Here is a 27,047-nt window from a genome sequence, read left to right as displayed (position 1 = left end):
CCTAATTATAGTCAGCTTTTGCTTTTCAATGCAAAGGTGAAAACTAAGGGAGACACACTCCCCAATAATGGGTAGAAGGTTTTTAGTATGCTCTAATCCACGTCTGTTTCAAGGGGCATTGCAGTTCCTCATAATTTTTGGAAAGCCTTCCATTCACTGCTTAGGCCAACAGTGTAAAGGAGACCCAGTTGCTATAAATGGAAAAACGGTTTAGTTAAGGCCCTCTGACCTCCATGTCATTTCCAAGGGGCATTGCAGTTCCTCATAATTTTTGGAAAGCCTTCCATTCACTGCTTAGGCCAACAATGCACAGGAGACCCAGTTGCTATAAATGGAAAAAAAAGTTTAGTTAAGGCCCTCTGACCTCCATGTCATTTCCAAGGGGCATTGGAGTGCCTCAAAAGTTTTGGTAGGCATTGCACTCACTGTATGCCCTATAACTGTGTAGCCGAACCGCTCCTTTTGTTACAGAAACATATCCTACAAGACATATGTGGTTGACTGGCCTGATATTGATGTGAACGGTCCCTGCTCCTCCTGCTCTTTCTCCTTTGCCACTACCTCATCCATCATTTATCACTTGAAGCTTTGTTTTAACGAGAGTCATAGAACTTGGATAGTAGCAGGAAAACATCCAGCAATCCTCAGAGGAGGTAGGATATGCACCAAAACGCTGACCACCTCAGGCCTAGCCGCTACTACATACATGCGCTTGCATTCCTTGAAAACAAAGCAGATGCTAACTTCTATCATCCTCATCATGCTCCTCACCTTGGCACTCTCAACTCCCCTGATAGAGAAGCCAGGGCCCACCGGAGAAGTCGGGTTCTCTGGTGGGCTCGTCCAATGCTGCCCTAAAGCAGGCCAGTCTAAGAAAAGTGTGTGGGGATGTTCCGCGGTGAAATCAGGGCGGCTGGGGACCGTTTATGGACACCTGGCCGCGGGGCGGCTGGGGACTGAGTGTGGACACCCGGCCGCCCCCTGGCGGCTTGGGACTGAGTATGGATACCTCGCTGCCGAAGCAGCCATGAGGTAGTGGCCACCTTCGGCCTCCACATGCCTAAAAGGCCCAATTTCAAGTGCACGCAAGCTAGCAGTATGGTATTGCAGCCTGGGGGTGGGTTGGTGGCAGGTTGCACACTTATGCTTGCATTCCAACAAAACAATGCAGATGCTAACTTCTATCATCATCATGCTCCTCACCTTGACACTCTCACCTCCCCTGATGGAGTCGGGTTCTCTAGTGGGCTCGTCCAATGCTGCCCTAAAGCAGGCCAGTCTAAGAAAAGTGTGTGGGGATGTTCCGCGGAGAAATTGGGGTGGCTGGGGACCGTCTATGGACACCCCGCCGCCCCCAGGCGGCTGGGGACCAGGTGTGGACACCCAGCCGCGGGGCGGCTGGGGACCGAGTGTGGACACCCGGCCGCCGGGCGGCTGGGGACTGAGTATGGATACCTCGCTGCCGAAGCAGCCATTAGGTAGTGGCCAGCTTCGGCCTCCTCAAAACTAAAAGGTCCCATTTCAAGTGCAAGCTAGCAGTATGGTATTGCAGCCTGGGGGTGGGTGGGTGGTTGGCTGCATATTTGCGCTTGCATTGCAAGGAATGGGGGAGGTACAATTGAACACTGCCCTGGGACAAGGACTTGCACGGGGATAGTTACAAGTCTGCATCTTCTGATGCGGCAAGGATCACTTCTGATGGGCACACTTTTAGGCAGTGACCTGGGAGTCAGAGATGCTTCCAGGGGTCTTCCCCATGCTGTTCCCATGTCTTTTCAGCACTGTATGCATGTGTCACACAGCACATGGCCAGATAAGGTTGTAAAATGTTAAAATGACATTTCCCGGTGAATGCATTTGTCACAGTTGAAAGCAATACAAAAGTGCAAAAACGCATAAAAAATGCTACTTGTGAACATAGCCCAAGGTGTGGAGGAGTATTTTTGTTTTTGGTTATTTATTTTACCTTATACACAAGTCTTTACCCTGGAAAGGATGTTCCTTAACATATTTCACAGGAAAAAAGTTTCACTTTCGTTTTTGAACGTTTTCTTATGAGCCTGTAAAAGTGCCTCTGAACACATAGTTGACAACAGTGACCTGGGGGTCATAAATGCTTCCTGGGGCGATCCCCATGCTGTCCCCATGTCATCTGAGCACTGTCACTATCATTTTGGGCACTTTTTAGGCTTTCTACAGACTGCCGGGGGTGCCGCCGCAAAAATGCTCGGGTCTCCCATAGACTAACATGGGCTCGTTGCTCGGGTCGAGCACTCGAGTATCACGGCGAGCTCGGGCCGAGCTTTGAGCACCCGAGCATTTTAGTGCTCGCTCAACACTATTTATAACGGGGGCACAAGCTAGCGACTGATTTATATTCTCAGTGGAGCAGACTTCATTGCGGTGAATGATATACTCATGGGCACAGTGTGGCACATATTTGCATTTGGTGGCACAGTGGGCGGCATTATTTATTTAAGTCGCTTATATTTGTAACATTTTTGTTTTTCAGGAGTGCGGTGATCTGCTGAAAAGTGCGGAGCAGCCGAAACCTGGACAGCAAACTGCAAAGACGAATCATGGCGGGAAGTCGTCACGAAAGACTGGACTAGGTAAAGAAGAGAAGAAAGAGAGCGACTGCAGTGTATAAACTGGAGGGTTAGGTGGGGCCCATTATATTATAATAAATCTATGTGGGGCCCATTATATTATAATAAATCTATGTGGGGTCCATAATATTAAAGGGACGGATATGTGGGGCCCATTATATAATAATAAAATCTATGTGGTGCCCATTATATTAAAGGGAAAGCTATGTGGGGCCAATTATATTAAGGGGAAAGCTATGTGGGGCCCAATATATTAAAGATAAAGCTATGTGGGGCCCATTATATTAAAGGGAAAGCTATGTGGGGCCCATTATATTAAAGGGAAAGCTATGTGGGGCCCATTATATTAAAGGGAAAGCTATGTGGGGCCAATTATATTAAAGAGAAAGCTATGTGGGGCCCATTATGTTAAAGAGAAAGCTATGTGGGGCCCATTATGTTAAAGTAAAAGCTATGTGGGGCCCATTATATTAAAGGTATAGCTATGTGGGGCCCATTATATTAAAGGGAAAGCTATGTGCGGCCCATTATATTAAAGAGAAAGCTATGTGGGGCCCATTATATTAAAGGGAAAGCTATGTGGGGCCCATTATATAATAATAAAATCTATGTGGTGCCCATTATATTAAAGGGAAAGCTATGTGGGGCCCATTATATTAAAGAGAAAGCTATGTGGGGCCCATTATATTAAAGGGAAAGCTATGTGGGGCCCATTATATTAAAGAGAAAGCTATGTGGGGCCCATTATATTAAAGGGAAAGCTATGTGGGGCCCATTATATTAAAGAGAAAGCTATGTGGACCCATTATATTAAAGGGAAAGCTATGTGGGGCCCATTATATTAAAGAGAAAGCTATGTGGGGCCCATTATATTAAAGAGAAAGCTATGTGGGGCCCATTATATTAAAGAGAAAGCTATGTGGGGCCCATTATATTAAAGAGAAAGCTATGTGGGGCCCATTATATTAAAGAGAAAGCTATGTGGGGCCCATTATATTAAAGAGAAAGCTATGTGGGGCCCATTATATTAAAGAGAAAGCTGTGTGGGGCCCATTATATTAAAGTAAAAGCTATGTGGGGCCCATTATATTAAATGGATAGCTATGTGGGGCCCATTATATTAAAGGGAAAGCTATGTGCGGCCCATTATATTAAAGAGAAAGCTATGTGGGGCCCATTATATTAAAGAGAAAGCTATGTGGGGCCCATTATATTAAAGGGAAAGCTATGTGGGGCTCATTATATAATAATAAAATCTATGTGGTGCCCATTATATTAAAGGGAAAGCTATGTGGGGCCCATTATATTAAAGAGAAAGCTATGTGGGGCCCATTATATTAAAGGGAAAGCTATGTGGGGCCCATTATATTAAAGAGAAAGCTATGTGGGGCCCATTATATTAAAGGGAAAGCTATGTGGGGCCCATTATATTAAAGAGAAAGCTATGTGGGCCCATTATATTAAAGGGAAAGCTATGTGGGGCCCATTATATTAAAGAGAAAGCTATATGGGGCCTATTATATTAAAGGGAAAGCTATGTGGGGCCCATTATATTAAAGGGAAAGCTATGTGGGGCCCATTATCTTAAAGGGACATCTACGTAGGGCCCATTATATTAAATGGATGGCTATGTGGGGCCCATTATATTAAAGAGAGAGCTACGTATGGCCCATTATAATAAATGTATGACTATATGGGGCCCATTATATTAAATGGATGACTATGTGTGTTCCATTATATTTAATGGAAGGCTATGCGGGGCCCATTTAATTATGATAAATTCTATGTGGGGCACATGATATTAAATGGAAGGCTATGTGGAGCCCATTATATTTAATAGAGGGCTATGTGGGGACCAATACATTAAAAAGAAAGCTATATTGGGGCCCACTATGTTATCTGGAAGGTTTTGTGGGGCCCTCTGTATTAAATTGAGGGCTATGTGAGGCCTATTAAATTAAATGGAAAGCGTTGCGGGTCCCATAATATTATATGGAGGGCTATGTGAGGCACATTTATCAAATAAAGGGCTATGTAGCACCAATTATATTAAATGGAAGCCTATGTTTTGTCCATTATATTAAATAGAGATGTATCTTGCCTCCATTATAATAAATGGAAGGCAATGTGGGGACTATTATATTAAATGGAGGGTTATGTGGGGCCCATTATATTAAATGGAAGCCTATATGGAGCCCAGTAAATTAAATGTAAAGCTATGTGGGGCCCAATATTTTAAATGGAAGGTTAAGTGGGGCCAATTGTATTAAATAGAGGGCTATGTGGTGCCCAATATAAAACATGGAAGGCTTTTTGGTGCCCATTATATTAAATAGAGGGATATTTTGGCCCCATTTTATTACATGGAAGGCTATGTCAGGTCCAATATATTAAATGGAGTCCAGTGCGGCCTATTATATTAAATTGAAGGTTATGTGGGGTTCAATAAATTAAATGAAAAGCTATGTGGAGCCCAATAAATTAAATTATAGTACATGGAAGGCAATGTGCGGCTCATTATACTATATAGAGGGCTATGTGGGGGCCATTATACTTTATAGAATTCTATGTGGGGGTCCATTATACTTTTGCCAATGGCAAATTGTGTGTTCCGGTGGCACTCCAAAGTTAAAGGGTGTGCTCCGGTGGCACTCCAACGTCATAGGGTGTGCTCTGGTGGCACACCAATGGCAAAAAGGCCAAAGAGTAGACCCTGGTGGCAGACTGAGCAGCTCTAGAATGCGCCCCAGTGGTAAGCAATAGGGGCCAAAGAATGCACCCTGGTGGCAGGCTAAAAAGCTCTAGAGTGCGCCCCAGTGGTAAGCAATAAGGCCAAAAAGTGCACTCCGGTGGCAGGCTAAAAAAGCCTAAGAGTGCCCCGGTGGTAAGCAAAATGGTCAGAGTGTACCCCGGTCGCAGTTAAAAAGCCCAAGTTGGGTGCCCCGGTGGTAAGCTAAAAGGCCAAAGAGTGCACCCCGGTGGAAGCTAAAAAGCTCAAGATGGGTGCCCCGGTGGTAAGCAAAAAAGGTCACATATTGGGCCCCTCTGGTAGGCCTACGGGAAATAGAGTTCTCCGATGGCACGCCAACGGTAAAGGGTGTACCCGATGGTACTCCAATGGTAAAGGGTGTGCTTCAGTGGCATGCCAGTGGCAAAAAGTGTACTCCGGTGGCATGCTAATGGTGAAAGGTGTGCTCTGTTGGCACCCCAACTGTAAAGAGTGTGTTCCAGTGGCACCCTAGCAGCCAATGGTGTACTTCGGTGGCAGACCATCGGGAAATGGTGTGATATGTAAGGCTCATGATAACAAAAGGGAGGGCTATGTGGGACCCATTATTTTATATGGAAAGCAAGGTGGGGCCCATTATATTAATTAGGGGCTTATGTGGGGCTCTTTATATTAAATAAAAACATATGTGGGCCCCATTAAATTAAATGGAAGGCTATGTGGACCCCATTAAATTATATGGAAGGCTATGTGGACCTCATTAAATTAAATGGAAGGCTATGTGGGGCCCATTATATTAAATGGAAGGCTATGTGGGGCCCATTATATTAAATGGAAGCCTGTATGGGGCCTAATAAATTAAATGAAAAGCTACAGTATGTACAGCAATAATAAAAATGGTAATAATACAGGGTGGGCAATTTATATGGATACACCTAAATTAAATGGGAATGGTTGGTGATGTCAACTTCCTGTTTATGGCACATTAGTATATGGGAGGGGGAAACTTTTCCAGATGGGTGGTGACTATGGCGGCCATTTTGAAGTCGGTCATTTTGGATCTAACTTTATTTTTTTCAATGGGAAGAGGGTCATGTGACACATCAAACTCATTGAGAATTTCATAAGAAAATACAATGGTGTGCTTGGTTTTAACATAACTTTATTCTTTCATGAATTTTTTACAAGTTTATGACCACTTATAAAATGTGTTCAAAGTACTGCCCATTGTGTTGGATTGTCAATGCAACCCTCTTCTCCCACTCTTGACACACTGATAGCAACACCGCAGAAGAAATGCTAGCACAGGCTTTCAGTATCCGTTGTTTCAGATGCTGAAAGGTTATATGGGGCCTATTAAAATAAATGGAAGACTATGCAGGACCTCTTGTAATAACTAGAAGGCAATTTGTGGCCCATTATATTAAACTAGATGGTGGCCCGATTCTAACTCATCGGGTATTCTAGAATATGTATGCGGCCGGCCGCGACCAATCAGTGAACCGTGTTAGTGAGGACCGGAGAGCATGTTTAAATTTGGCGCCAAAACCGGTGATTGGTCACGGCCGGCGGCCGCGACCAATCAGCGAATCGTATTATTGAGAATCGGGGAGCGGGTACTTCCACTGTGAGCAGCCGGGAGATGACTGGCTGCTCGCAGCAGAAGTATCCCAACCGGCGGCGCCGCTCCCCGGTCCTCCCTTCACACTTGCCGTCGGGAGATAAGCGGCCCTAGCCACTGATCTAGCGACGGTAGCCGCATGGAGGTCAGCGGCGCCGCCGGTCGGGGTACTTCTGCTGCGAGCAGCTGGGAGATGACCGGCTGCATTGCCACTGACCTCTGTGCAGAGCGGTGTTTAAATTTGGAGCCAATATCGCTGATTGGTCGCGGCCGCCGAATCGTATTAGTGAGGACAGGGGAGCGGCGCTGCCTGTGCGGGTACTTCCGCTGCGAGCAGCCGGGAGATGACCGGCTGCTCGCAGCAGCAGTATCCCGACCGGTGGCGCCGCTCCCCGGTCCTCCCTTCACACTTGCCGTCGGAAGATCAGCAGCCCTAACCGCTGATTTCCCGATGGTAGCCGCATGGAGATCAGCGCCGCCGCCGGTCGGGGTACTTCTGCTGCGAGCCGGAAGTTGACCGGCTAGCGCCGGTCATCTCCCGGCTGCATCGCCGCTGACCTCCGTGCGGCAGATGAGCCGCTAATGGCCGCCATCTTTTTCTGAAATCCCACATCGCTGATTGACCACGGTCGGACCAATCAGCGACGCAGGACTTCCTGGACAGAAGGACAGACAGACAGACATGATATGACGATTATATATATTAAATGTAAGGTTATGTGGGGCCCAATATATTCAATGAAAAACTATATGGGCCCATTATATAAAAGAAAAAGCTAAGTGAGGCCCATTTTATTAAATGGATGATGGTGTCCTCCAGTGGCAAGCCAGCGGGAAAGTGGTGTGCTCCGGTGGCAAGCCAACGGGAAAGTGGCGTGCTTCGGTGGCAAGCCAACGGGAAAGTGGCGTGCTCCGGTGGCAAGGCAACGGGAAAGTGGCGTGCTCCAGTGGCAAGGCAACGGGAAAGTGGCGTGCTCCGGTGGCAAGGCAACGGGAAAGTGGCGTGCTCCGGTGGCAAGCCAACGGGAAAGTGGCGTGCTGCGGTGGCAAGCCAACGGGAAAGTGGCGTGCTGCGGTGGCAAGCCAACGGGAAAGTGGCGTGCTGCGGTGGCAAGCCAACGGGAAAGTGGCGTGCTGCGGTGGCAAGCCAACGGGAAAGTGGCGTGCTCCGGTGGCAAGCCAACGGGAAAGTGGCGTGCTCCGGTGGCAAGCCAACGGGAAAGTGTCGTGCTCCGGTGGCAAGCCAACGGGGAAGTGGCGTGCTCCGGTGGCAAGCCAACAGGAAAGTGGCGTGCTCCGGTGGCAAGCCAACGGGAAAGTGGCATGCTCCGGTGGCAAGCCAACGGGAAAGTGGCGTGCTCCGGTGGCAAGCCAACGGGAAAGTGGCGTGCTCCGGTGGCAAGCCAACGGGAAAGTGGCGTGCTCCGCTGGCAAGCCAACGGGAAAGTGGCGTGCTCCGGTGGCAAGCCAACGGGAAAATGGCGTGCTCCGGTCGCAAGCCACCGGGAAAGTGGCGTGCTCCGGTGGCAAGCCAACGAGAAAGTGGCGTGCTCCGGTGGCAAGCCAACGGGACTGTGGCGTGCTCCGGTGGCAAGCCAACGGGAAAGTGGCGTGCTCCGGTGGCAAGCCAACGGGAAAGTGGCGTGCTCCGGTGGCAAGCCAACGGGAAAGTGGCGTGCTCCGGTGGCAAGCCAACGGAAAAGTGGCGTGCTCCGGTGGCAAGCCAACGGGAAAGTGGCGAGCTCCGGTGGCAAGCCAACGGGAAAGTGTCGTGCTCCGGTGGCAAGCCAACGGGGAAGCGGCGTGCTCCGGTGGCAAGCCAACGGGAAAGCGGCGTGCTCCGGTAGCAAGCCAACGGGAAAGTGGCGTGCTCCGGTGGCAAGCCAACGGGAAAGTGGCGTGCTCCGGTGGCAAGCCAACGGAAAAGTGGCGTGCTCCGGTGGCAAGCCAACGGGAAAGTGGCGAGCTCCGGTGGCAAGCCAACGGGAAAGTGTCGTGCTCCGGTGGCAAGCCAACGGGGAAGCGGCGTGCTCCGGTGGCAAGCCAACGGGAAAGCGGCGTGCTCCGGTAGCAAGCCAACGGGAAAGTGGCATGCTCCGGTGGCAAGCCAACGGGGAAGTGGCGTGCTCCGGTGGCAAGCCAACGGGGAAGTGGCGTGCTCCGGTGGCAAGCCAACGGGAAAGTGGCGTGCTCCGGTGGCAAGCCAACGGGAAAGTGGCGTGCTCCGGTGGCAAGCCAACGGGAAAGTGGCGTGCTCCGGTGGCAAGCCAACGGGAAAGTGGCGTGCTCCGGTGGCAAGCCAACGGGAAAGTGGCGTGCTCCGGTGGCAAGCCAACGGGAAAACGGCGTGCTCCGGTGGCAAGCCAACGGGAAAGCGGCGTGCTCCGGTGGCAAGCCAACGGGAAAGCGGCGTGCTCCGGTGGCAAGCCAACGGGAAAGCGGCGTGCTCCGGTGGCAAGCCAACGGGAAAGTGGCGTGCTTCGGTGGCAAGCCAACGGGAAAGTGGCGTGCTTCGGTGGCAAGCCAATGGGAAAGTGGCGTGCTCCGGTGGCAAGCCAACGGGAAAGTGCCGTGCTCCGGTGGCAAGCCAACGGGAAAGCGGCGTGCTCCGGTGGCAAGCCAACGGGAAAGCGGCGTGCTCCGGTGGCAAGCCAACGGGAAAGTGGCGTGCTCCGGTGGCAAGCCAACGGGAAAGTGGCGTGCTTCGGTGGCAAGCCAACGGGAAAGTGGCGTGCTTCGGTGGCAAGCCAATGGGAAAGTGGCGTGCTCCGGTGGCAAGCCAACGGGAAAGTGCCGTGCTCCGGTGGCAAGCCAACGGGAAAGTGCCGTGCTCCGGTGGCAAGCCAACGGGAAAGTGGCGTGCTCCGGTGGCAAGCCAACGGGAAAGTGGCGTGCTCCGGTGGCAAGCCAACGGGAAAATGGCGTGCTCCGGTGGCAAGCCACCGGGAAAGTGGCGTGCTCCGGTGGCAAGCCAACGAGAAAGTGGCGTGCTCCGGTGGCAAGCCAACGGGACTGTGGCGTGCTCCGGTGGCAAGCCAACGGGAAAGTGGCGTGCTCCGGTGGCAAGCCAACGGGAAAGTGGCGTGCTCCGGCGGCAAGCCAACGGGAAAGTGGCGTGCTCCGGTGGCAAGCCAACGGAAAAGGGGCGTGCTCCGGTGGCAAGCCAACGGGAAAGTGGCGAGCTCCGGTGGCAAGCCAACGGGAAAGTGTCGTGCTCCGGTGGCAAGCCAACGGGGAAGCGGCGTGCTCCGGTGGCAAGCCAACGGGAAAGCGGCGTGCTCCGGTAGCAAGCCAACGGGAAAGTGGCGTGCTCCGGTGGCAAGCCAACGGGGAAGTGGCGTGCTCCGGTGGCAAGCCAACGGGGAAGTGGCGTGCTCCGGTGGCAAGCCAACGGGAAAGTGGCGTGCTCCGGTGGCAAGCCAACGGGAAAGTGGCGTGCTCCGGTGGCAAGCCAACGGGAAAGTGGCGTGCTCCGGTGGCAAGCCAACGGGAAAGTGGCGTGCTCCGGTGGCAAGCCAACGGGAAAGTGGCGTGCTCCGGTGGCAAGCCAACGGGAAAACGGCGTGCTCCGGTGGCAAGCCAACGGGAAAGCGGCGTGCTCCGGTGGCAAGCCAACGGGAAAGCGGCGTGCTCCGGTGGCAAGCCAACGGGAAAGTGGCGTGCTCCGGTGGCAAGCCAACGGGAAAGTGGCGTGCTTCGGTGGCAAGCCAACGGGAAAGTGGCGTGCTTCGGTGGCAAGCCAATGGGAAAGTGGCGTGCTCCGGTGGCAAGCCAACGGGAAAGTGCCGTGCTCCGGTGGCAAGCCAACGGGAAAGTGCCGTGCTCCGGTGGCAAGCCAACGGGAAAGTGGCGTGCTACAGTGGCAAGCCAACGGGAAAGAGGCGTGCTCCGGTGGCAAGCCAACGGGAAAGTGGCGTGCTTCGGTGGCAAGCCAACGAGAAAGTGGCGTGCTCCGGTGGCAAGCCAACGGGACTGTGGCGTGCTCCGGTGGCAAGCCAACGGGAAAGTGGCGTGCTCCAGTGGCAAGCCAACGGGAAAGTGGCGTGCTCCGGTGGCAAGCCAACGGGAATGTGGCGTGCTCCGGTGGCAAGCCAACGGGAAAGAGGCGTGCTACGGTGGCAAGCCAACGGGACTGTGGCGTGCTCCGGTGGAAAGCCAACGGGAAAGTGGCGTGCTCCGGTGGCAAGCCAACGGGAAAGTGGCATGCTCCGGTGGCAAGCCAACGGGAAAGTGGCGTGCTCCGGTGGCAAGTCAAAGGGAAAGAGGCGTGCTACGGTGGCAAGCCAACGGGACTGTGGCGTGCTCCGGTGGCAAGCCAACGGCAAAGTGGCGTGCTCCGGTGGCAAGCCAACAGGAAATTGGCCTGCTCCGGTGGCAAGCCAACGGGAAAGTGGCGTGCTCCGGTGGCAAGCCAACGGGAAAGTGGCGTGCTCCGGTGGCAAGCCAACGGGAAAGTGGCGTGCACCGGTGGCAAGCCAACGGGACTGTGGCGTGCTCCGGTGGCAAGCCAACGGGACTGTGACGTGCTCCGGTGGCAAGCCAACGGGAAAGTGGCGTGCTCCGGTGGCAAGCCAACGGGAAAGTGGCGTGCTCCGGTGGCAAGCCAACGGGAAAGTGGCGTGCTCCGGTGGCAAGCCAACGGGAAAGTGGCGTGCTCCGGTGGCAAGCCAACGGGAAAGTGGCGTGCTCCGGTGGCAAGTCAACGGGACTGTGGCGTGCTCCGGTGGCAAGCCAACGGGAAAGTGGCGTGCTCCGGTGGCAAGCCAACGGGAAAGTGGCGTGCTCCGGTGGCAAGCCAACGGGAAAGTGGCGTGCTCCGGTGGCAAGCCAACGGGAAAGTGGCGTGCTCCGGTGGCAAGCCAACGGGAAAGTGGCGTGCTCCGGTGGCAAGCCAACGGGAAAGTGGCGTGCTCCGGTGGCAAGCCAACGGGACTGTGGCGTGCTCCGGTGGCAAGCCAACGGGAAAGTGGCGTGCTCCGGTGGCAAGCCAACGGGAAAGTGGCATGCTCCGTTGGCAAGCCAATGGGAAAGTGGCGTGCTCCGGTGGCAAGCCAACGGGAAAGTGGCGTGCTACAGTAGCAAGCCAATGGGAAAGTGGCGTGCTCCGGTGGCAAGCCAACGGGAAAGTGGCGTGATCCGGTGGCAAGCCAACGAGAAAGTGGCGTGCTCCGGTGGCAAGCCAACGGGACTGTGGCGTGCTCCGGTGGCAAGCCAACGGGAAAGTGGCGTGCTCCGGTGGCAAGCCAACGGGGAAGTGGCGTGCTCCGGTGGCAAGCCAACGGGAAAGTGGCGTGCTCCGGTGGCAAGCCAACGGGAAAGTGGCGTGCTCCGGTGGCAAGCCAACGGGAAAGAGGCGTGCTACAGTGGCAAGCCAAAGGGACTGTGGCGTTCTCCGGTGGCAAGCCAACGGGAAAGTGGCGTGCTTCGGTGGCAAGCCAACGGGAAAGTGGCGTGCTCCGGTGGCAAGCCAACGGGAAAGTGGCGTGCTCCGGTGGCAAGCCAACGGGAAAGTGGCGTGCTCCGGTGGCAAGCCAATGGGAAAGTGGCGTGCTCCGGTGGCAAGCCAACGGGAAAGTGTCGTGCTCCGGTGGCAAGCCAACGGGAAAGTGCCGTGCTCCGGTGGCAAGCCAACGGGAAAGTGGCGTGCTCCGGTGGCAAGCCAAAGGGAAAGAGGCGTGCTCCGGTGGCAAGCCAACGGGAAAGTGGCGTGCTCCGGTGGCAAGCCAACGGGAAAGTGGCGTGCTGCGGTGGCAAGCCAACGGGAAAGTGGCGTGCTCCGGTGGCAAGCCAACGGGAAAAGGTGCGCTCCGGTGGCATGCTAACGGGAAACGATGTGCTCCGGTGGCATGCTAATGGGAAAAGGTGTGCTCCGGTGCGATGCTAACGGGAAAAGGTCTGCACCGGTGGCATGCTAATGGTAAAGGTGTGCTCCAGTGGCATGCTAACGGTAAAGGTGTGCTCCGGTCACATGCTAATGGTAAAGGTATGCTCCGGTGGCATGCTAACGGGAATAGGTGTGCTCCGATGGCATGCTAACGGGAATAGGTGTGCCCGGTGGCGTACTAACGGGAAAAGGCATGCTACGGTGGCATGCTAGCGGGAAATGGTGTGCTTCGGGGGCATGATAATGAGAAAAGGGGTACTCCATTGGCACCACAATGGTAAAGGGACTTGGAAATGTCACTTGTGAAGTCATACTCGCATAGTGTCTGTTGTTGCAGGGATTAAAAGAGCGACCCGCTGGAACAAGATGTGGACACTGTGCGGCAGATGGTGGTTTAAGGACAGCAAAAAAGCAAAATAAGACCAAGTAACAGCAAGAAAACAATCCAAGAATTACAGCAGCAGACAAGTAAGTGATTGTGATTCTTTTAAACGGTGATGTATGATCAGATGAAGTGGAATGCAGTAAGTTTGGAAATATGATTAACATGTTAATAAAGTGTCCGAAATGTATGAGCAAGAAAGAGAAAAAGGTGGATTGTTACAGGGGGACAGCTGAGAGTAGGGAGTTACAGAGAAAGTCCTTGTGACAGGTTTAGGATGTATACGGCTGTTTATTGCCTCCTCCACATACAAAGGCAGGAGATGAGACTATCAAACTATTGAACTTGGAGTTGTCAGTAATGTTGGAGGAGAAATTAATAAAGGAAGTAAAATGGGAAAGAAAATAAGGGGTTGTATTTTTGCCTGGTCATGGGGATGTTTGCCTGGTCATGGGGATGTTTGCCTGGTCAGAGGGATGTTTGCCTGGTCAGGGGGATGTTTGCCTGGTCAGGGGGATGTTTGCCTGGTCAGGGGGATGTTTGTCTGGTCAGGGGGATGTTTGTCTGGTCAGGGGGATGTTTGTCTGGTCAGGGGGATGTTTGTCTGGTCAGAGGGATGTTTGCTTCACGTTGGGGAAGAGGGAAAGGACTGAATGATCCGGCACCTGTCCTATCCACAGGATGGTCAGCTAGTGCCGCCATAGGGAAAGAGCTGACCTAGTGTCACTATCAATCATCAGAGTCTGCAGTACAACTGATTAGGGGTCCAGCAGGGGGGCGCTGATGACACAGGTGGACCTTGGGGCGGTTTTCCGGTTGCCGACGCTGCACCTAGAGGGTTTTCTTCATGTAATTATCCTCCTCACATTGCAGACTTGTGAACTTTATAAATTTTCTTCATTTGCTTATTTTCTTCCTTCTCTCCCAAACACGTTGCTGAAGTGCTGTCTCACCCCCACTGCCCCCATCCAGAAGCTTCTTGTGGCTGCTGTTCAGTGAGATTTGTCCTCTATATACCAGCAGTCTGTGTATGGGCCTGTCTCTGTCTGATCCTCTCTGCTCTCCACCCCTGCACTCAGACATGGGAAACCCTGTACTCGGATTACTTCACATCTTGGTGAACAACAGCTGAAAGGACCCTATAAAGGAGCCTGTACCAGGCAGGTGACAGCGGTGCAGCATTGTGCTTGTGAGGGCAATCGGGCGGTGGAGTCAGAAATTGGGGAATACTTGGGTGCTCTCTGGACGGACAATATTAGTGCTGCAGTAATTTCCCACAAGTTTTTGCACAGAGCGGCCACTAATATAGAATAAAGTAAAACAATTGTGCTGTGTAAATAATGGCTGTGCTTTGCTACAAATGCTTCATGTTCGCAGGAGGTTTTTTTTTCTTTAATAAATTTTATTTAGTTTATAATTGATTTTTTCTCTTTCTGCTAGATATCAGCACATGATAGAGGCCGTACGGGACTGGTATAAAAAGTTCTTGGCTGAGAAGGAAAGAAGCTTCATTCCTCCATGAGCTGCAGTTCTTTGTGTCCAGTCGGGAACTCTATTAGTAAGTAGATTTTATCACCGGTGCAGACATTTCCGGGAAGGTTCCAATTGGCCGAATACAAGACGTTCATTAAACTCTTCATTTGAAATAAACGTCTGGTTATCATCCACAATACTTAATACCGGTCACTTGTCACAAATTTGTATATTTTTTACTTGTTATAAAATGCTGCTCATCCCTTGAATCTTTTCTTTTTTTTTGTAATTTTAGACAAAACATTACATATTTCTGACAAGTCCCAGGTCTTTTCACACCACTCGTTTTGCAGGTTCTTTAATGCTACAGCACTTACGTTATTGGGGTCATTTTTGTGCAGTTTGCAGTTACATGATTTTTTATACATGGTTTTTTTTTAGGTTTGTCTTGTTATTACATCACATTCATCTTTTTCCTCTCTTGCTTTCCTGGAGTGAAGTAAACATATCTCCAAGTCACTCTGAGCTGCCGGCAGGAGAGATGGACCCTCAGGAGCCTCCTAGTCTTCAGAATCCACATGAAGGAGAAGTCCAAGAACAAGAAAGGCCTCCGACAGCAGAGCAACCTGTCCGCCAAAAAGTCCCAGAAGAAGAAGCGATGGTCCCGCAGCTCATCTGTGTTTTTCCTAAATGTGGATTATACTTTTACTGATTGTAATTTTCTTGGTCGATACCAGATAAAGTTTTGGATGACAACTGTCTGGACTTGTGTCTTATTTTACATTTCTCCTTTTTTCTTCTTGCTTCCCCTCCAGTGAGATCTGGCTTAGGTGATAAAAGCCTTTCTCTATCCGGCATTTTTTCAGCAGGCTGGAGAAAGACTTTCTGGATGATAACTTGCCTTAGTCTCAGGTGCCCATACACTAGTTAGCTTTAGACCGGACGCTTGTCCACACAACACATCCCGACTCCCCCATATACATGAATGTGGTTATATGTGTGGGGGAGATGGCCCCATACACAGCACATGGTCGGCTGCTCCAGCAAAAATCCTTGGGTTTGACCTACCTTCCTGTAATATATATGGGGGGCCATTAGTTGGATGTTTGCAGGACCCCTCTTTGTCCGACAGCTTCCCTCCCCCACACATAGCAAGCAGTGTACAGACAAGCTCCCTTCCCGCACATATAGCATATATAGCATATAAAGAAAAAACCTAGAAGTCTGAACTGAAACACAAATTGATGTGCATGCAAAATGTAAATGCATGTTCACACAAGGCCACTAGACAAAGAAAAACCAAAGACAAGCAAAATACCCAAGTAACCGGAAGTGAATGGGTAAATCGCAAAGTGCAAAAATAATAAATAATGAAGGGTATTTAGTTAACATAATTTTGATAAAAATAATGCAAAAACTATCCCGCCACATCACGGCAACCCTTATGGGACAGTCCTAACTCTAATATTAAAACCTTACCATTTGTCAAGTGACGTACATATGGATAAGGACAGAGAGACTGACCCCCTAGTAGAAGCATAGACCTGAGGCAGAATAAACATTTCAGCTCAGACAAAGGGCGGCCACACCCTTATATGTACTAAAGCACACTACAAAGAAAAAACCTAGAAGTCTGAACTGAAACATAAATTGATGTGCATGCAAAATGTAAATGCATGCTCACACAAGGACACTAGACAAAGAAAAACCAAAGGCAAGCAAAATACCCAAGTAAGTAGAAGTAAATGGGTAAATCGCAAAGTGCAAAAATAATAAATAATGAAGGGTATTTAGTAGTGAAGAGCGAGCACTAAAATGCTCGGGTGCTCAAAGCTCGGGCCGAGCTCGCCATGATACTCGGTTGCTCGACCTGAGCCACGAGCCCAATGTTAGTCTATGGGAGACCCGAGCATTTTCGCGGCGGCATCCCCGGCTGTCTTTTAAAAGCCTAACAAGTGCCCAAAACGATAGTGACAGTGCTAAAATGACATGGGGACAGCATGGGGATCGCCCCAGGAAGCATTTCTGACCCCCAGGTCACTTCTGTCAACAACGTGGTCAGAGGTATTAAGCCACTTTTAAGGGCTCACAATAAAACGTTCAAAAACTAAACTGAAACTGCTTTCCTGTGAAATATGTTAAGGAAGTTCCTTTCCAGGGTAAAGACTTGTGTATAAGGTAAAATAAATAACAAAAAAAAAAATACTCCTCCACACCTTGGGCTATGTTCACAAGTAGCATTTTTAATGTGTTTTTGCACTTTTGTATTGCTTCAACCGTGACAAATGCATTCACCGGGAAATGTCATTTTAACATTTTACAACCTTATCTGGCCATGTGCTGTGTGACACATGCATACAGTGCTGAAAAGACATGGGGACAGCATAGGGAAGACCCCTGGAAGCATCTCTGACTCCCCGGTCACTGCCTAAAAGTGTGCCCATCAGAAGTCATCCTTGCCGCATCAGAAGATGCAGACTTGCAACTATCCCCGTGCAAGTTCTTGTCCCAGGGCAGGGTTCAATTGTACCTCCCCCATTCCTTGCAATGCAAGTGCAAATATGCAGCCAACCACCCACCCACCCCCAGGCTGCAATACCATACTGCTTGCTTGCACTTGAAATTGGGCCTTTTAGGCATGTGGAGGCGGAATCTGGCCACCATGTCATGGCAGCGTTGGCGGCCTGGTATCCATACTCAGTCCCCAGCCGCCCGGCGGTGGGGTGTCCACACTCGGTCCCCAACCGCCAGGGGGCGGCCGGGTGTCCATATTCGGTCGCCAGCCGCCTGGGGGCAGCCGGGTGTCCATAAACGGTCCCCAGCCGCCCCTATTTCTCCTTGGAACATCCCCCCACACACTTTTCTTAGCCTGGCCTGCTTTAGGGCAGCATTGGACGAGCCCACCAGAGAACCAGACTCCTCCGGTGGGCCCTGGCTTCTCCATCAGGGGAGTTGAGAGTGCCAAGGTGAGGACCATGATGATGATACAAGTTAGCATCTGCTTTGTTTTGTTGGAATGCAAGCGCATGTATGTAGTAGCGGCAAGGCCTGAGGTGGTCAGCGTTTTGGCGCATATCCTACCTCCTCTGAGGATTGCTGGATGTTTTCCTGCTACTATCCCAGTTCTATGACTCCCATTAAAACAAAGCTTCAGGTGATGAATGATGGATGAGGTGGTGGCAAAGGAGAAAGAGCAGGAGGAACAGGGATCATTCACATCAATATCAGGCCAGTCAACCACATATGTCTTGTAGGATATGTTTCTGTAACAAAAGGAGCGGTTTGGCTACACAGTTATAGGGCATACAGTGAGTGCAATGCCTACCAAAAATTTCGAGGCACTCCAATGTACCTTGGAAATGACATGGAGGTCAGAGGGCCTTAACTAAACAGTTTTTTCCATTTATAGCAACTGGGTCTCCTGTACACTGTTGGCCTAAACAGTGAATGGAAGGCTTTCCAAAAATTATGAGGAACTGCAATGCCCCTTGAAACAGACGTGGATTACAGCGTACTAAAAACCTTCTACCCACTATTGGGGAGTGGGTCTCCCTTAGTATTAGCCTTTGCATTGAAAAGCAAAAGCTGACTAAAATTAGGAGGAAATGCAATGTCCGTTGGAAGAGTTGTGAAGGTTAGAGGTAATTAAAAACAACATTTCAATGCCCCTAGGAAGAGCTGTGGAGTTCAGAGTGGCTTAAGAAGACTGTTTTAATGTCCCTTTGAAGAGACATGGAGGTCACAGTAGCTTAACAAGATGGTTTCAATGCCCCTCGGAAAAGACGTGGAGGTCCCAGTAGCTTAACCAGACGGTTTGAATGCCCCTCGGAAGAGGGGCTTTTAATGCCCCTTCCAAGAGCCATACAGTACAGCATAGTACAAACATTATTCCCATTATTGGGGAGTGTGTATCCCATAGTCATTGCTTATGCCTTCCAAGCAAAAGCTGCCAAAAATTGGGACGGAGGAACTTGCAATGCCCCTTACAAGAGCCATGCAGTACAGCATATTCCAAACATTATTCCCATTATTGGGGAGTGGGTCTCCCATAGTATATGCTTATGCCTTCCAAGAAAAAGCTGCCAAAAATTAAGAGGAACTGCAATGCCCGTTCGAAGAGTCGTGGAGGTTAGAGTTAATTAAAAACAACATATCAATGCCCCTTGGAAGAGCTGTGGAGTTCAGAGTGGTTTAACAAGACGCTATTAATGCCCCTCAAAAGAGATGTGGAGGTCCCAGTAGCTTAACAAGACGGTTTTAATACCCCTTGGAAAAGTGGTGGAGGTCCCAGTAGCTTAACAAGACGGTTTTAATACCCCTCGGAAAAGTGGTGGAGGTCACAGTAGCTTAAGAAGACGCTTTTAATGCCCCTCAGAAGAAACGTGGAGATCCCAGTAGCTTAACAAGATGGTTTTAATGCCCCTTGGAAAAGTGGTGGAGGTCGCAGTAGCTTAACAAGACGCTATTAATGCCCCTCAGAAGAGACGTGGAGGTCCCAGCAGCTTAACAAGACGGTTTGAATGCCCCTTGGAAGAGACGTGGAGGTCACAGTAGCTTAACAAGACGCTATTAATGCCCCTCAGAAGAGACGTGGAGGTTCCAGCAGCTTAACATGACGGATTTAATGCTCCTCAGAAAAGTGGTGGAGGTCCCAGTAGCTTAACAAGATGGTTTTAATGCCCCTCAGAAACGTAGTGGAGGTCCCAGTAGCTTAACAAGACTGTTTGAATGCCCCTTGGAAGAGACGTGGAGGTCCCAGTAGCTTAACTGGCCGGTTTAAATGCCCCTTGGAAAAGTGGTGGAGGTCACAGTAGCTTAACAAAACGCTATTAATGCCTCTCAGAAGAGACGTGGAGGTCTTAGTAGCTTAACAAGACGGTTTTAATGCTCCTCAGAAAAGTGGTGGAGGTCCCAGTAGCTTAACAAGACGGTTTTAATGCCCCTTGGAAAAGTGGTGGAGGTCGCAGTAGCTTAACAAGACGGTTTGAATGCCCCTTGGAAGAGACGTGGAGGTCCCAGTAGCTTAACAAGACGGTTTTAATGCTCCTCAGAAAAGTGGTGGAGGTCCCAGTAGCTTAACAAGACGGTTTTAATACCCCTTGGAAAAGTGGTGGAGGTCGCAGTAGCTTAACAAGACGGTTTGAATGCCCCTTGGAAGAGACATGGAGGTCCCAGTAGCTTAACAAGACGGTTTGAATGCCCCTTGGAAGAGACGTGGAGGTCCCAGTAGCTTAACAAGATGCTTTTAATGCCCCTCGGAAAAGTGGTGGAGGTCACAGTAGCTTAACAAGATGCTTTTAATGCCCCTCGGAAGAGACGTGGAGGTCCAAGTAGCTTAACAAGACGGTTTGAATGCCCCTTGGAAGAGACGTGGAGGTCCCAGTAGCTTAACAAGACGGTTTGAATGCCCCTTGGAAGAGACGTGGAGGTCCCAGTAGCTTAACAAGACAGTTATAATGCCCCTCGGAAAAGTTGTGGAGGTCACAGTAGCTTAACAAGATGCTTTTAATGCCTCTCAGAAGAGACGTGGAGGTCCCAGTAGCTTAACAAGACGGTTTTAATGCTTCTCGGAAAAGTGGTGGAGGTCCCAGTAGCTTAAAAAGACGCTTTTACTGCCCCGTGAAAAAGTGGTGGAGGTCGCAGTAGCTTAACAAGACGGTTTGAATGCCCCTTGGTAGAGACGTGGAGGTCCCAGTAGCTTAACAAGACAGTTTGAATGCCCCTTGGAAGAGACGTGGACGTCCCAGTAGCTTAACAAGACGGTTTTAATGCCCCTCGGAAAAGTGGTGGAGGTCACAGTAGCTTAACAAGTCGCTTTTAATGCCCCTCAGAAGAGAAGTGGAGATCCCAGTAGCTTAACAAGACGGTTTGAATGCCCCTTGGAAGAGACGTGGAGGTCACAGTAGCTTAACAAGACGGTTAGAATGCCCCTTGGAAGAGACGTGGAGGTCCCAGTAGCTTAACAAGATGGTTTTAATGCTCCTCGGAAAAGTGGTGGAGGTCCCAGTAGCTTAACAAGATGCTTTTAATGCCCCTCGGAAAAGTGGTGGAGGTCCCAGTAGCTTAACAAGACGCTTTGAATGCCCCTTGGAAAAGTGGAGGTCCCAGTAGCTTAACAAGACGGTTTTAATGCCCCTTGGAAAAGTGGTGGAGGTCGTAGTAGCTTAACAAGACTGTTTGAATGCCCCTGGGAAAAGTGGTGCAGGTCCCAGTAGCTTAACAAGATGGTTTGAATGCCCCTTGGAAGAGACGTGGAGGTACCAGTAGCTTAAAAAGACGGTTTTAATGCCCCTCGGAAAAGTGGTGGAGGTCCCACTAGCTTAACAAGACGCTTTGAATGCCCGTCGGAAAAGTGGTGGAGGTCCCAGTAGCTTAAAAAGACGCTTTTACTGCCCCGTGAAAAAGTGGTGGAGGTCGCAGTAGCTTAACAAGACGGTTTGAATGCCCCTTGGTAGAGACGTGGAGGTCCCAGTAGCTTAACAAGACAGTTTGAATGCCCCTTGGAAGAGACGTGGACGTCCCAGTAGCTTAACAAGACGGTTTTAATGCCCCTCGGAAAAGTGGTGGAGGTCACAGCAGCTTAACAAGTCGCTTTTAATGCCCCTCAGAAGAGAAGTGGAGATCCCAGTAGCTTAACAAGACGGTTTGAATGCCCCTTGGAAGAGACGTGGAGGTCACAGTAGCTTAACAAGACGGTTAGAATGCCCCTTGGAAGAGACGTGGAGGTCCCAGTAGCTTAACAAGATGGTTTTAATGCTCCTCGGAAAAGTGGTGGAGGTCCCAGTAGCTTAACAAGATGCTTTTAATGCCCCTCGGAAAAGTGGTGGAGGTCCCAGTAGCTTAACAAGACGCTTTGAATGCCCCTTGGAAGAGACGTGGAGGTCACAGTAGCTTAACAAGATGGTTTTAATGCTCCTCGGAAAAGTGGTGGAGGTCCCAGTAGCTTAACAAGATGCTTTTAATACCCCTCGGAAAAGTGGAGGTCCCAGTAGCTTAACAAGACGGTTTTAATGCCCCTTGGAAAAGTGGTGGAGGTCGTAGTAGCTTAACAAGACTGTTTGAATGCCCCTGGGAAAAGTGGTGCAGGTCCCAGTAGCTTAACAAGATGGTTTGAATGCCCCTTGGAAGAGACGTGGAGGTACCAGTAGCTTAAAAAGACGGTTTTAATGCCCCTCGGAAAAGTGGTGGAGGTCCCACTAGCTTAACAAGACGGTTTTAATGCCCCTCGGAAAAGTGGTGGAGGTCCCAGTAGCTTAACAATACGCTTTTAATGCCTCTCAGAAGAGACGTGGAGGTCCCAGTAGCTTAACAAGACGGTTTGAATGCCCCTTGGAAGAGACGTGGAGGTCCCAGTAGCTTAAGAAGACGGTTTGAATGCCCCTTGGAAGAGACGTGGAGGTCCCAGTAGCTTAACAAGACGGTTTTAATGCTTCTCGGAAAAGTGGTGGAGATCCCAGTAGCTTAATAAGACGCTTTTAATGCCCCTCGAAAAAGTGGTGGAGGTCGCAGTAGCTTACCAAGACGGTTTGAATGCCCCTTGGAAGAGATGTGGAGGTCCCAGTAGCTTAGCAAGACAGTTTGAATGCCCCTTGGAAGAGACGTGGAGGTCCCACTAGCTTAACAAGACGTTTTTAATGCCCCTCGGAAAAGTGGTGGACGTACCAGTAGCTTAATAAGACGCTTTTAATGCCCCTCAGAAAAGTGGTGGAGGTCCCAGTATCTTAACAAGACGGTTTGAATGCCCCTTGGAAGAGATGTGGAAGTCCCAGTAGATTAACAAGACGGTTTTAATGCTCCTCGGAAAAGTGGTGGAGGTCGCAGTAGCTTAACAAGACGCTTTTAATGCCCCTTACAAGAGCCATACAGTACAGCATTTTAAAAATATTATTCCCATTATTGGGGAGTGGGTCTCCCACAGTCTTTGCTTATGCCTTCCAAGCAAAAGCTGACAAAAATAAGGACGGAGGAACTTTCAATAATGGCAACACGGACCACGGTCACCCTGGTGGTATAGTGGTGGTGGAGGCTGAGGATAAGGAGAAGAACATAAAACAGCCGAAATGAGGAAGCGTATACCCATGTGTGGGTGTGAAGCGGTGCATGTGAATACACCTTCCGAAATAACACAGTGGATTTGACTTTATGTTACTCTGCTGTCATTTGGTGGTGATGAGAAGTCTGGCCCAATCCAGCTACTGTTCATTTTGATAAGGGTCAGCTTGTCAGCATTGTCAGTTGACAGGCGAGTGCGCTTATCAGTTATAATTACCCCAGCAGCACTAAAAACACGCACCGATAACACGCTAGCGGCAGGGCAGGCCAGGACCTCCAAGGCGTACAGAGCGATTTCATTCCAAGTGTCCAGCTTGGATACCCAATAATTAAAAGGCACAGAGGAATCATGGAGGACGCTGGTACGGTCGGCAAGGTACTCCCTCACCATCTTTTGAAACTTTCCACTGCTTGTGAGGGTACCCCGCGCCTCAGGGCCTGTAAGCTGGGCAGGTCTCAGAAAACTGTCCCAGAATGTTGACAGTGTTCCCCTGCCTCTGCTGGATTGGAGTTGCCTCTCTCTCGCTTGTACGCCTTGGTTGGTCAACGAACTGTGACCTCTGCCGCTAACGTGTTCAGATGGGAATTTTTTTTAACAGTTCTGCAGCAAGGGCCTTCTGGTACTGCCCCATTTTCGTAGACCTCTCCACCTCAGGAATAAGAGAGTGAAAGTTCTCCTTGTAGCGGGGGTCTAAAAGTGTCACCAACCAGTAATGACTGTCACCCAACATTTTGACAACGCGAGGGTCACGGTTAAGGCAGAGTAACATAAAGTCAGCCATGCGTGCCAGACTGGTAACGGGCAAGACTTCCGTGTCCTCACCAAGATGACGACTGACCATGCTCTCCTCCTCCTTCCCCCCCCCCCCCTGTCCTCAGGCCACCCACGCTGAACTGACAGTATGACAGTTGTACAGGTACTACCGTCTACAGCGCATGATACAAGCTCCTGTTCTTCCTCCTCCTCCTCTCCCTCATTGTCCCCCAATGCACGTTGGGATGAGATGAGGCTGGGCTGTGTGTAATCGACCGCTACGGCTTCTTGATCCATTTCATCATACTCTGGCTGCAATGCCTCCTCTTTAATTCTCTGCAGAGAGCATTGCAAAAGACAGACAAGTGGAATGCTGACGCTAATGATGGCGTCATCGCCACTCACCATCTTGGTGGACTCCTCAAAGTTTGTCAAGATGGTACATACAGTACAGACCAAAAGTTTGGACACACCTTCTCATTTAAAGATTTTTCTGTATTTTCATGACTATGAAAATTGTACATTCACACTGAAGGCATCAAAACTATGAATTAACACATGTGGAATTATATACTTAACAAAAAAGTGTGAAACAACTGAAAATATGTCTTATATTCTAGGTTCTTCAAAGTAGCCACCTTTTGCTTTGATGACTGCTTTGCACACTCTTGAGAGACTGCCATAAAGACTGAGAGGAGGGGGCATCTTTGCATGCAGTATGGACAGGGGATTGCCATGCACACACAACAGGTGACACCCGCTGACACTGGTCATGGACCCTGGGGTTCGCCCCACAAAGTCGGGTGCTTTGCTGCCATGTGCCTGATCATGCTGGTGGTGGTCAGGCTGGTAGTTTTGTCACCCCTGCTGATGCTGGCATGGCAGGTGGTACAAATGGCCTTTTTGGGGATATCAGCAGAGTCTTTAAAAAAATTCCAGACTCTGGAAGACCTACAGGTTGTACTGGCAACGTCCCTCGTGTTGGTGTTACGGGGAACTGTTGCCGGCCTTCTGTGTGCGGCCACCACACTGCTTTTTTCTGCCTGTTGGGGTACTCTGCCTCCCTCACCCTGTCTGCTGCTGGCCTCGCTCTGCATGTCCTCCTGCCACATTGGGTCAGTTACTAGATCATCCAACACCTCCTCCTCTTCCACTTGCGCACCACGATCCTCCTCCTCACTTCCTGGCAATTGTGTCTCGTCATCGTCAACCTCTTGTGACAAATTGCCAGCGTTGACTTCCTCTGGCCGTGGCTGTTCAAATATTTCGGCATCTCTACATGGGATCTCCTCTTCCACCACTTCAAGCGGAGCAGGCGAGGGGCACAAATCTGGAAATGGACCAGTGAACAGCTCTTCAGAGTGTCCAAGTGTGGGATCAGTTGCTGTCTGACGACACTCGGCATGGTGGGAGGAAGGAGCATCAGGGTGAGGAGGAGTATGCGGTCGAGACTCACGGCTACTAAGAGTTGACCGTGTGGAAGACAGACCGGAAGTGGTGGTTTGCTATCCAATTAATAACCTGTTCACACTGATCAGTTCGCAATACTGGTGTTGTTCTGTGCTTCCCTAGTAATTCGGTCAAGAAGTGGGAGCGAGAAGATATGGCTGTTGGTTGTGGCACATTTTCACCTTGGCCACGGCCCCGTCCTCTGCATGTACCATCACCAGAACGTCCACTTCCATGTCCCTTGCCACGCGCCTTGCCCATTGTAAAGTAAGTAAAATAGCTTACACTCGCACCATCAATGGAAAAAGGGTAATAAAGTAGATTAGAACCGTGGAAGAGGAAAACCACAGTTCTATTTCTCTGGCCTACACCCGACTCTTTTAAACAATCTGAACAATCAGGGAGAAACTATTACTGTTTTTCTTTACGGAAAAAATACCAAAAGGTGAATAATAGAGATTTTTTACCGTGGAATGGCAAAACCACAGTTATTGTTTACTGGGGTATACCAGAAAATTTGAAATAGATATATTTGTGTCTGAACAATCAGGAGACAGTACTGTTTTTCTTTACAGCAAAAAATACAAAAAAGCAGGATAATACAGAGATTTGACCCGTGGAACTGCAAAACCACACTTGTATTTCTCGGGCCTACACCAGACTATTTTCAACAGATATATTTGTGTCTGAACAATCAGGAGACACTACTACTGTTTTTCTTTGCAGCAAAAAATGCCAAAAGCAGGATAATAGAGATTTTTTACCGTGGAACAGCAAAACCACAGTTATAATTTACTGGTGTATATCAGACTATTTTCAACAGATATATTTGTGTCTGAACAATCAGGAGACACTATTAGTTTTTTTTTTTACGGTGACACATATTACTATAACTTGCACCCATAGTGCAAAAAAAAACAAAAACCCCAAAAAAACACAATGGGTTCAACCGTACTCAAATTGTTAACTAGGAGCAATGATTAGTGTGAATAAAATAATATTTTGATTGGAGATGATCCAACCTCTGGTTCCACCACTGATCCTGAGAATGAAGGAATGGGGAACCTATCAGCTTTTTTTTTTCCTGCACAGCTGTGCTTCCAACCACCCACAGTGCAAAAAAAACCCTAAAAAAACAATAGGTATAACCGTACTCAAATTGATAATTGGGAGCAACGATTAGTGTGAAGGATATAATATTGTGATTGGCGATGTTCCATCCACTGATTCTGAGAAAGAAGGAATGGGGAACCTATCAGCTTTTTTTCCTGCACAGCTGTGCTCCCACCCATTGCGCAAAAATACCCTAAAAAAATGCACGTACTCAAATTGTTAATTGGGAGCAATGATGAGTGTGAAGGAATATAATATCTTGATTGGCGATGGTCCGACCTGTGGTTCCGCCACCGATCCCAAGAATGAAGGAATTGAGAACCTGTAAGCTTTTTTTTTCCTGCACAGCTGTGCTCCCAACCACCCACCCATAGTGCAAAAAATAAAAAAAACAATAGATCCAACTGTACTCAAATTGTTAAATTGGGAGCGTGAAAAAAATAATGCATCCACTTCTTTCTAAATCAGGCTGTCAGACCCCCAAGAATGATATCCTAGTAATATGCCATGACTTATACCTCTTTAAATGTATGCAAAGGATAAACCTGGATATCCAGGTATACGTTCTATTGATTGATTTCTATAAGGGCCTATTTACACATGTAAATGTGTATCTGCTACGGACATGAATGATCGGCTGCAGCCCTTCCACTTGGCCAATTCAATGGATCCGCAAATCACAACAAGTAATTCAAGGAAATGGAAAAGTAAAAAAAAAAATTCTAGTAACATTGCATAGCGTACCGGCGATTGCGCTATTTAACTTGCCATCAGTGATTGACGGCATATAAATGGTTAAACAGCAGTGATTGACGCTTCGCTCTGGCCGCTGCTGTTACAGCAAGATGTCAGCTGTGTAGGATGGGGGCTCTGCTCCTGAGCCCACCCGAAACAGCAATCCAATGGACGGTTTCACACACCACATTATCCAGTGGTGTTTAATTTGCTTTTCTATTTAGGAAACAAAACCGTTTTAATAACG

Source organism: Phyllobates terribilis, unplaced genomic scaffold (assembly GCF_046119375.1).
Source record: "Phyllobates terribilis strain yellow unplaced genomic scaffold, ASM4611937v1 Scaffold_144__1_contigs__length_4642544, whole genome shotgun sequence".
Classification (NCBI taxonomy): Eukaryota; Metazoa; Chordata; class Amphibia; order Anura; family Dendrobatidae; genus Phyllobates; species Phyllobates terribilis.
The sequence above is the reverse complement of the archived record's forward strand: the minus strand, read 5'-3'. Positions refer to the sequence as shown.